We start from the raw sequence: 10,810 nt of genomic DNA, 5'->3' as shown, positions 1-10,810 counted from the left end.
AGATGTGTCAGAGCTCTTTCTCACAGAGGATAAGCTCCATGTTTAAAAAAATAAAAAGTAAACACTTCACAAGTGATGATGTGTTTATGCTCTCCTTTATGAAGAATTAGTTCCATGTTTAAAAAATGTGGAAATAAATAAAGATGTACTGATGTAAAATGTAGACCAGTCACTTCACTCACTATCTGACAGGATATATAGACACATGTAGAGAGAGAATAAGGCACCATAAAACCCATAAACACGTAAATTTCATAGAACAAGTTTCAGTATGTAAATTCTCTTTAAGGTGTTTACAACATGTAGACAGTGGAAGGATTTTTAATGTGCTGGTAATGGTAGCAGTTCCTGGGATGAGCAGAGACTGGACATTGAGACCGCTTCCAAACGCACAACAGCCTTGACAGACACATACGCCTGCTCCCTGCTTTCATAGACCCAGTCAGTGCAAATACCAGGAATTATAGGCAGAGGCATATCGGAATAGCGGCGAATGAAGAACAACAACAGGGTCCCTTTGTAACACGTTTCAAGTAGAAACTGCTACTGTGTAAATTATCTATCATATGTCAGGTTTATATATGCTTATATTGTGTGGTATCTGGAATTTCTAACCGTCATTTGAAAATTAAGTACCAGAAACCTTTATCGTTTTATTTGAAATTGTATGCTTGATATTTAGCTTACTTTGAACTCTGTTCTCAGACATATATAGCGACGTGTACGGTGCATGTATGAATATTAAGTCTTTATCATCACGGTGCACTACTGGGATACTTGTAAAAGGAGTTTGAGTTACCTCCAAAATGGAGGCGCTGTGTATTGTATTCACCCACTGAAATCGAGTACTGTATATTAATTTGGGGGGAGTCCAGTTGTAAATTTGTTGACTTCTCACTTACTTAAAAAATGGAATAAAGTGACTTGGCCCTAAGATGAATGAAAATATAGTCTCCAAAGCTGCCGCTTCTCAGGGCTGCAGTCGTGTGTGTATACCGTGCGAACTTCTCCGTCTGTCATTCACGTTTAATTCCGTTACACCGCTTACCTGAAGCGGGTCACCACAGTAATGTGTTGTCTCTGTGATTTATAAAGCTGTCTGCTGATGACATGTAGATTCTTCAGTCCAAAGATGACAGACAAGGCATCGACAACTTCATCAAGTATTTGTGAAGGCCACAAAGACTAGTAGATTTACTATTTAATGCTGTGTAACTTAGCTATCTGCTAACAGTACAGTTCCATTAACAGCGAGTTAACGTCGTTCAGCATAAAAGGGTTTTTATTCCAGTACAAATGAACAAAATTGCTTTGATTTCCTTGAGATACACTACATACCAAGCGAAGCAAATCTTTAAAAACAAATTTAGAAAAACCTGACTCGTTGGATTAATATACAAGCAGGAAATGTTCTGGTCAATACTTTGCTAGCTAGGTAGTGTTTGCTAACTAGCTAGTGTTAACACAGACTTGCCAGTCAGACCTGGGCGTTTTGTTATTTTCATGCTGACTTATTTCACCTGATCAGTCATTGATGGAAAAATGATGTTAAATTATATGCTGATGGTGTAGGGATCTGTGCTGTGTGTCTATGGATAGAGGGTAAGTGTCCTCCTTTATTTTCCTTACTAATTATTTGCAAATGGAGAATAAAAAACAAGGTAAGTCCATTTGGTGGTAATCTGTGTGTGTGTGTGTGTGTGTGTGTGTGTGTGTGTGTGTGTGTGTGTGTGTGTCCTTGCTGCTCCTGAGGTTTCCAGGCAGCTTAACCCTGGAGAATCTCTTATCCTGGTTGTTCCCATCTCAGTGCCAGTTGCGATGTTTATTAACAGGACTAGTGACCCCAGTCCAAACGCAGTCAGGTCAGTGTGTCTCTGAGTATGAACAGAGAGTGTCATTCAGTTCCAGTCTGCAGCTGAAAGAGTCTGACAGTGGCGTTTACATCATATGGGACATCAGGAATAAGGAGATTGTATTCACCTTTAGGGTCACCGTAGAAGGTAAGACTTTAACCTGCCTGAGCACAGTCATGTTCAGGATACTCTCAGGTAACCTCATGTGTAAATCAAATAGCAAGATTTTATTTTCTTTATGTTTCTATCTGTGTGATTTTTGGTTGCTTATAAGTCTGCTGTCGTTTTAGGAAAGAACACAGACACCGACATGACTTTGGCTCCAGTAAAAAGTGAGTATTTATTATAATCTGCTGTTTTGTATTTTCATTAGTTTGAACTATATACTTCAGTATTAAGACAATGAAAATATAGTGAAACTCACTGTTTTGAATAATAAACGCATTTACTGACCAGTAATATGAACCGTTCTTATTGTTTTAAGTAACTTAATAAACAGAAAATACATCACCTGTGTGTGGTCCATCTACACTGATTGTACATTGTACAATAGAACGTCTCCTACATGAAGTTCTAGTGGAGGGGACCCTGCACATCAGAGTAGACTCTTCCTCCTCCTCCTCCTCCTCCTCCTCCTCCTCCTCCTCCTTCTTCCTCTTCTTCTTATTAGTTACATAATAATATATATATTTATATATATTTCTCAGACTCAAGGATGCTTTACGGATAGATATCAGCTTTTACAAACACACACACACACTGTTTGGGTGATAAAATAATCAATCCCACTTTTATCACTAATGCAAACAGTATTTAGATATTTCCATATCAACATTTCTTAAAATGATCAAAAGTGCCTTGTAACAACTATTGAAGGGAACATGACACCTTGGTCTGTGTAAAACAAAATATTTTTTTATGGAGTAGAAATAAATTTAGAAAAGGGGCAATCATCTCTTAGGTTTCAACTTGGACACACACATTCTCTAAGTCTTGCTTTCTGGGGAGGATTAGTACCATCACCTGTGAGCTGTGTCACAGCAGGGTGTTTATTTAAAAAACAAAACACCCAACTTTTTGGGTAATGTGACCAGCCAGCAATTCATTATGATAAACTTCCAATCACTGAATGTTTTACCACTGTTGTTTTACCTTTGTTTCCAAATACAGTATATTTTAATTATGATCAGACAAAGCTATAGAGGTTTTGTAAAATATTTACAGGCAGGTGTATTTTTGCACTGAAAATGTATTACATTCCATTTATATGCACTGATGGAAGAATGTCAGATTTTCTTCTTGTAGAACCCCCTACCTCTTAACTACTGCCTTGTAGGTAAGGTGAGTTCATTTTCCTCTGCACAACTATTTATAATGATTATAAAGGCTAGGTTCTCTTGTGTACTCAGGATAATGTGTTTCTACTATTGTCCACTAGTGATTAGGTGAACTATCTAATTATTTTCTCATTTTCCCTCACACTCCAAACTTTAGTAAAACTCTCCCCTGAAAACATTAAATAGACTAGCTGTCCCATGCAATAAAATCAAAAGGGAAAGGGATTAGTAGTTTTTTCACCAATGAACTTATTTACTGCATAAACCACACATATTCTTTAGTATAAAGGCATTAGTGAGAACTCACATTTCAACAGCACTGTTCAGCACTGGCTAAGGTGGCTAACCCACTACACTACTGTTATGTAGATCATTAACCCTGTTGTGTAACATTATTCTAAAAGAGCCATCACCAGCAGATGCAGGTGGAGAACATGAATGTTATTATATTACAGTAACTCAACAATAAGACCAGAATAGATTCAATTCTGTAGGTACCAAATATGAACAAATGTGTGTTTTTGCATGTTTTGAGTATGTGCTGAATTTATATGTCTGTGTGTGGTACCCCTTTGTATGTGAGGCTGTTTGTGAAAGTGGTGTGTGTGTTTTCTCTCACAGGGAATCTGTTGAAGAGGTCGATGAACATGTCTCCTGTGAGGGGGCTTTTTCGGCGAGTCATCAAGGTGTAACGCGGGAGGGGGTGGAGAGCGAACACACGTGCGAAGTGACGACGCCATAACAAACCAAACTGATTAACTAGAATAAACAAATAATACATTTAATAATAATCAACACAGACTAACAATATAGAATAGAATGAAGAACAACAGACTAACAGAAAAATAAGATGATAACAGGGTGATGGCGAGAAATGGGCAATGAGGGAATAAAACATTAGAGAAAGACTAACAGAACAACAATAATAAAACATAACAGGGAGCATAAAGACAGACAAACGGGAACACAGAACTAGGCTATATAAGATGAACAAACAATATTGAGCACGAAGATACAGAACTAAACAAGGAAAGCAACATGCAGCAAGAGTAACCAAACAATGAGATCGGACTAGAAATGCAATGATAGCGACCAAACGAGAACTGACCAGAAACCATGCGAGCCACACTAAGCCAATGACCAACAAACAGGATACGTAGGGACGGGGTTTTTATAACATTACAATTAGGGACAAACTCAAAACAGCTGGAGACTAAGGGGAGGAGACAGATAACCACAGAAACTGACATAAACCCAGAAATAACTAGGTTGCCCGGGAAACGGGGAACGCTCCGGTCTGTGGACGTGACACAAGGACACGAGGCGTTTCTGAAACAGGAAGTTACTCTGGCTACGTCCACCTTACCCATGATCCTCTCCTGCATACATACACAACAATAAAATCACCTTCATCTCACCAGCCTGACCAGAACACACTCACATACATACACACACATGCACAACAACAAAACTACCAACCTCTCACCAGTCTAAACAGAACACACCATTAGTCAAAGGAGCAGTGTGTTGGTGCTATACTACACACACACACACACACACACACACACACACACACACACACACACACACACACAGGAGCAGTGTGTGGATGTGTTATACTACACCTGTGTGGCAGGAGTGTGTGCTGCATCCGTTTCCTTCACCACACCCCTCAACACTTTAACCAGATAGAGTGCAGCACTGAGAGAAAGAGAGTGAGAGCGAGACACAATATGAATCACAACCATCTAAACATCTAACAAATTAACAACGTGCCTCTTGCCCCTCTACCTCTCTGCAGTAGTGTTTCCCACAACACAGCTGGTTCCTGTCACACACACACATATGCACACACACATGCGTGCACGCACGCAGATATGTACACACACACAAGTACACACACATACATTGAACAACAGGGGCCATCACTTTATCACATTTGCTGTGGCTTTTATTTTGTAATTTTACTCTACAGCAAGCGTGTTGGTCTTCCACAGCACTACCACATTTAAAAACTTTGTAACAGGAAGTATTTGTGACTAATAGTAAAGCAATCTGGAGGTGAGATTAGCCAGTCCATTTATTCAACACAGATTAACAGATAATTCCAATTACCATATATTGTCCTAAAATTAGCAGTACAGCATCTGTTTCATCACACCATGTAGTGTGTATAGCTTGTTTACTACCAGAGCAGGCATTCATTCATTCATTGATTCATTCATACCAGAGCATTCTGCCTATGTAGAATGGGGAGAGGTGCATAGCTACTGTTACTCTGGGACGCTCAGAGAGAGGCGCATAGCTACTGTTACTCTGGGATGCTCGGGGAGAGGCACATAGCTACTGTTACTCTGGGATGCTCGGGGAGAGGCGCATAGCTACTGTTACTCTGGGACGCTCAGGGAGAGGCGCATAGCTACTGTTACTCTGGGACGCTCAGGGAGAGGCGCATAGCTACTGTTACTCTGGGACGGTCAGGGAGAGGCGCATAGCTACTGTTACTCTGGGACGCTCGGGAAGAGGCTCACAGCTACTGTTACTCTGGGACACTCGGGAAGAGGCGCACAGCTACTGTTACTCTGGGATGCTCGGAGAGAGGCGCACAGCTACTGTTACTCTGGGATGCTCGGGAAGAGGCGCACAGCTACTGTTACTCTGGGACGCTCGGGAAGAGGCACACAGGTACTGTTACTCTGGGACGCTCGGGAAGAGGCTCACAGCTACTGTTACTCTGGGACACTCGGGAAGAGGCGCACAGCTACTGTTACTCTGGGATGCTCAGAGAGAGGCGCACAGCTACTGTTACTCTGGGATGCTCGGGGAGAGGCGCATAGCTACTGTTACTCTGGGACACTCGGGAAGAGGCGCACAGCTACTGTTACTCTGGGACGCTCGGGAAGAGGCACACAGGTACTGCTACTCTGGGAAGCTCAGGGAGAGGCACACAGGTACTGTGTGAGAGCACTCATTTTCAGTGAGAGCACTCATTTTCAGATCATCCAACAGGTGTGTGAATTTCATTTGTCCGTACTTTCACTTGACTTTAAAGGGTTAAATAGTACATATGTGATCAGTGTTTATTATTGGTGTCATCTGTGTGTGTACCTGTGTGAAAATGAGCTCTACAAGCTCCTGTAGCAGCGTCTCCACTTGTGGTCACACAGTAATTCCGCGTGGATGTGATGTCATCAGTGTCTGACTCAAAGGACCCAGGTGATGGTTTCAGGTGGCTGAGCACATGCTGGATCCAGTCAGCCAGAGAGGACTGTGCGTAGTAGTCCTCCGAACCATCCTCACACACGACATCCTGCCAGGCAGGCCACATGCAGAGCTCAGGAGCTTGTGTCAGTCAGCACACATGTGCAAACATAGACACTTAACAGCACAATAATGTTGTGAAGCTCTGATCCATCGCCATCTCACCAATACCATAGGAAAATGCGAAACACTCAAAAGGTCAAAGTCTTAGTGAGCAGCTGTTTCTCACCTGGTATGAGTAAAGGCACATCTGTGAAAACGCCCAGTTAGCATAACAATAAACAGTTAGCCACCCAGCTAAAAATTATTTTGGTTTGGTGCTTCTATAACAGTAATGTAATAAAAATAGCTAACTAACCATAAACTTGACATCGTGTGTGACCTGTTTAACACAACAATGTCATCTGAACAAGGTTAATTCAGATATATGCAGCTGCGGTCGTTACCTTAACTATATATAACTGTTCAGCTAATGCTAGCTAGTAATATAGTAAGCTAGTGTTAACTGCATAGATAGCTCTCATAGGATAATATTCATGAATATTAGGAGAGCTACACGGTTATCTTAAGTCTAACTAACCTATAAGATACCAATATTCAGCAGAGTTCCGAATAAACGTTACTTTCAGTTTCCTGGCTACGATATTTTAGCTAGGCTGGCTAGCTTTCTTATACAGGCCAGGCGCTAACCTGGCTAAGATATTTACAATGGGATGATTAGTTAAAATTATGAGTTGTGTCTAGATATATAACCACAGCCACAGCGGTTCCTGTAGTTTGTGGCTTTAGCAGGTCCGTTAGGAATACCGCCACTTATGCGAAATTACTGTTTCATGCAACTATTTCAGACTATTATAGAGCTTCAAGTAGTGATATATAGTGAATTGAATACACATTTAACAGCATATTGCCATCCCATTACTCCAAATTTCTACAGTAAAAACAACTTAGTCATACTAAAAGTAACTACATAAGAGAGTGTATTTCACGAATTTAATGGATTAGTTGATCTGTTTATTTTATAAAGATTCAATATGTGCTATGTATTTAGTGATCCAAAGAGACATTTTACACAAGCTTGCCATCCAAATACTTCAAATTCCTACAGTAAAAACATTGCTCTCATATGTTGAATATGTTGCAAAGTGTTTTCCAAGAATATCACAGTGAATTGATAATTAGATTTTTTTTCATGTGATCTCAAAATATACTATAGTGAACTGATTAGCTATTTGCACAGTATTGCTCTATATTTTATCCACCTTTCCTTATGAGTAGCTAAGAAAGTGATCTTTATAAATGTAGTGGATTTAACAGAAAAAGGGAAGGTTTGAATTTCCAAAAAGTGAAACTTTTCTGTTCTACATATGCCTTAACACACATTTTCTTTAGGTGCATTAGACCCAAGATATGATTAATTAAGATGGAGAACACATTTATTTTAGATTTTTACCTAAAAGAACAAGAAACCCCTATGGATGATCACAACACAAGACGTAGGCTCGCGCCGAAGCCTTCAGTGCAGATGTGTGACAGCACGGCGTGACGTGCACCAGATGTTATGACCATAAAATGGGGTTTACCGCACGTGGGTGTTTACCACAAGTTGGGGTTTAGCTAAAGACACACTCCTAGCTGGATAACACCTCAGCTTGTGTGGTTTTATCTGCTTTGATCCACCAGAGTGGTGAGTAGCTGATATGTTTACAAATAAACCCACCAGAGTGGTGAGCAGCTGATATGATCACTGAAATTATGTTAGCAGGCCATTTTGTGGCAGGGCTGAAATGCAGTGGCTTGAATGCAGTAATTTTTGTGATTGTTAATTTTCATGGTAAGGAATGACTTTGCAATTAATTGCAATTCATCTAATCACTCTTCACGATGTAGAATGGAAATTGCTACCATAAAAACTAAAGCAGCAACATTTGTGAAAACCAAAATGTGTGCTAGTCTCAAATGTGTGGCCACGACTGTATGCTTTATGTTGTATGCTTTCATTTGATTCACGTTCTGACAGTCTGACTCGTTACCCTTTAAAGGTATCACAAATAATATAATCTGCTGCAGATCTAATTGTTTTTAAAAATTGTATGATGCCTTAACAAGCACCTCAAGTCTGATGAACATACCACCATAACAGAACTCCAATCTTTAAAAAAAAGTAAAGACATGAAGGCTGAGGACAGTGTGGTAGCAAATCCACATCCACATCCATAACAAACATGTGCCCTGACCACCAGATCAAAGAGCCAGCTCTGTGGCACAGAAGATAGAGTAGCCATTTAACCTTCCTTATTGATGGTCTTCATTACACACCCATTAATGAGACCATATACAGACACGCACAACAAAAAAGGTGGTGGCTACAGAAAACAAGTGCAAGCACATCTAGGTCTTTTGGCTTTAAGTATCAAGTAAGTTTCAAGTATGCCTTTTACCTATCCAATCCCAGATAAATCTCAGATTATCAGGTTTTGTGCTTCAAGTAATGCAATGTGGCAAGATTAATGACAGGATATGCGCCTGAAGTTGTATGCCTCTGGAGAATTCTGCTATTGCTATGGATACCCGTTATGTAAAGTATTGTAGTCCTTTGGAGAATACCGCTGTTGCTATAATGTAAGGTGTTGTAGTCCTCTGGTGAATACTACTGCTGCTATAGTTACTTCTGTTGCTATAATGTAAGGTGTTGTAGTCCTCTGGTGAATACTACTGCTGCTATAGTTACTTCTGTTGCTGTAATGTAAGGTGTTGTATTCCTCTGGTGAATACTACTGCTGCTATAGTTACTTCTGTTGCTGTAATGTAAGGTGTTGTAGTCCTCTGGTGAATACTGATGTTGCTATAGTTACTTCTGTTGCTGTAATGTAAGGTGTTGTAGTCCTCTGGTGAATACTGCTGTTGCTATAGTTACTTCTGTTGCTGTAATGTAAGGTGTTGTATTCCTCTGTGTGTGTGTGTGTGTGCGTATACTCGGTCATTAAAATATTTTAAACTAGAAGGTTTAAAAAGTACTGACGCTACAATAGAGTTAACTGGCTAGTATATGTAGCTAATATTAGCTGCAGTACTGTGCTAGCTAGCTTAGCTACCTTTGCGGATTGTCAACTTTCATTATTAGGTTTTACACATGTGAAGTTTACAGCGTGCACTGTTTCTGATACACGTTAGCTTGATTTTTGTGTGGTTGAATGAGCAGATAAATTTATTAAAATCTAAAGGGAAAAAACCTTGAACTGTGCAAGGTTTAGCAGGTTTAGCAAGTTGATATTGATGTGGAGATGGTACTTGTGGCATAATTATGATGTAATAAAGGGGCTGTGAAGTCACACAAGTTATCACATTAATCACGCCTTTCACCATTCCCATAGTACTCATTTGCTTTGTTGCTGCTTATTGTAATTGGCTGAGGTCTGTTCCCCAAAAACTAAAAGGCTTATCGATCTTTAGAATTCACATCAAAAGACGAGAGGCGCCAGAAGATATGGAACAGAGGAAAGGTGGCTGCACAAAGCTGCCACCAATAAGACCAAACCACAGTGCTCAGAAATCAAACAATGTTCAGGTACGTGTATACACATTTTATTTAAATGCTGAAATGAAGGCGCATGTGTTTTTGAATCTTTAAATTATATGGGATACCTTAAAAATATTTGTACTGGTGCCCCAAGAAAGAAACAAATAGAAATACATTTTTAGTACATTTAATTAAAACGTTGTTTGGCTATGATGGAAGGTTGTGTATGATTATGTGTGCTTGTGTGTCAGTATGTAGATTCTTGTGTGAAAAATACCTTGTATACTTTGTTTAGGCTCTTGATGTGGGTGTGCACAGTCCAGAAACTAGAGACAGCACACATTTTGCTCAACTTGTTCTACCTCCAATCAATGGTAGCCATCCACTACCATTTCAGAGAAAAAAAGGTAAAGAACTATAAAGTCTATACATTCTAGAGAAAATTACATGGCAATTCATTCCTGTTGGTTTTTAACATATGGTTTCATATGAAGAGTCATAATATATTTTTAAACTGAGCCTTCTCATCTGAACATAGCTCAATTTCAAGAGGGCAAAATCAGCTGTTGCCATCTGTTAATTAATAGAACTGGATGATTCTTTAGTATAACTCTGCCCTGTAATTTTAGGTTCAGATGAGCAGCTGCAGAAGACTGGTCTGGATGGATGTCATGACATTGAAGCTTCCAAAGAGCAGCTGGAGATGGAGAGATATAATCTTGAAGCTGAGTATAAGGAACACCAAGCGCTTCTGCAGAGCCTCCTGTCAGAAAGGGATGAACTCTGCCAGTTGAACAGCGAGCAGCAGATGATAATAGCTGACTGGTTGGAAAGGGAAA

General features: G+C 39.9%; 1 long non-coding RNA gene across 1 annotated transcript; it reads right to left on the bottom strand.

Annotated features, from left to right (window-relative positions):
* Positions 1 to 4,166: 4,166 nt before the first annotated feature.
* On the bottom strand, positions 4,167 to 6,590 carry LOC145660207 (uncharacterized). The gene is made up of 3 exons (XR_014126409.1): positions 6,299 to 6,590; positions 4,816 to 4,891; positions 4,167 to 4,569 (listed from the first exon to the last, which is right to left on the bottom strand). It is a non-coding gene; the product is annotated as an uncharacterized LOC145660207 (long non-coding RNA).
* Positions 6,591 to 10,810: the final 4,220 nt, after the last annotated feature.

The sequence above is a fragment of the Electrophorus electricus genome, chromosome 1 (genome assembly GCF_041902795.1).
Source record: "Electrophorus electricus isolate QZ-2024a chromosome 1, ASM4190279v1, whole genome shotgun sequence".
Classification (NCBI taxonomy): Eukaryota; Metazoa; Chordata; class Actinopteri; order Gymnotiformes; family Gymnotidae; genus Electrophorus; species Electrophorus electricus.
This window is presented reverse-complemented; position numbering and strand designations above follow the sequence as displayed.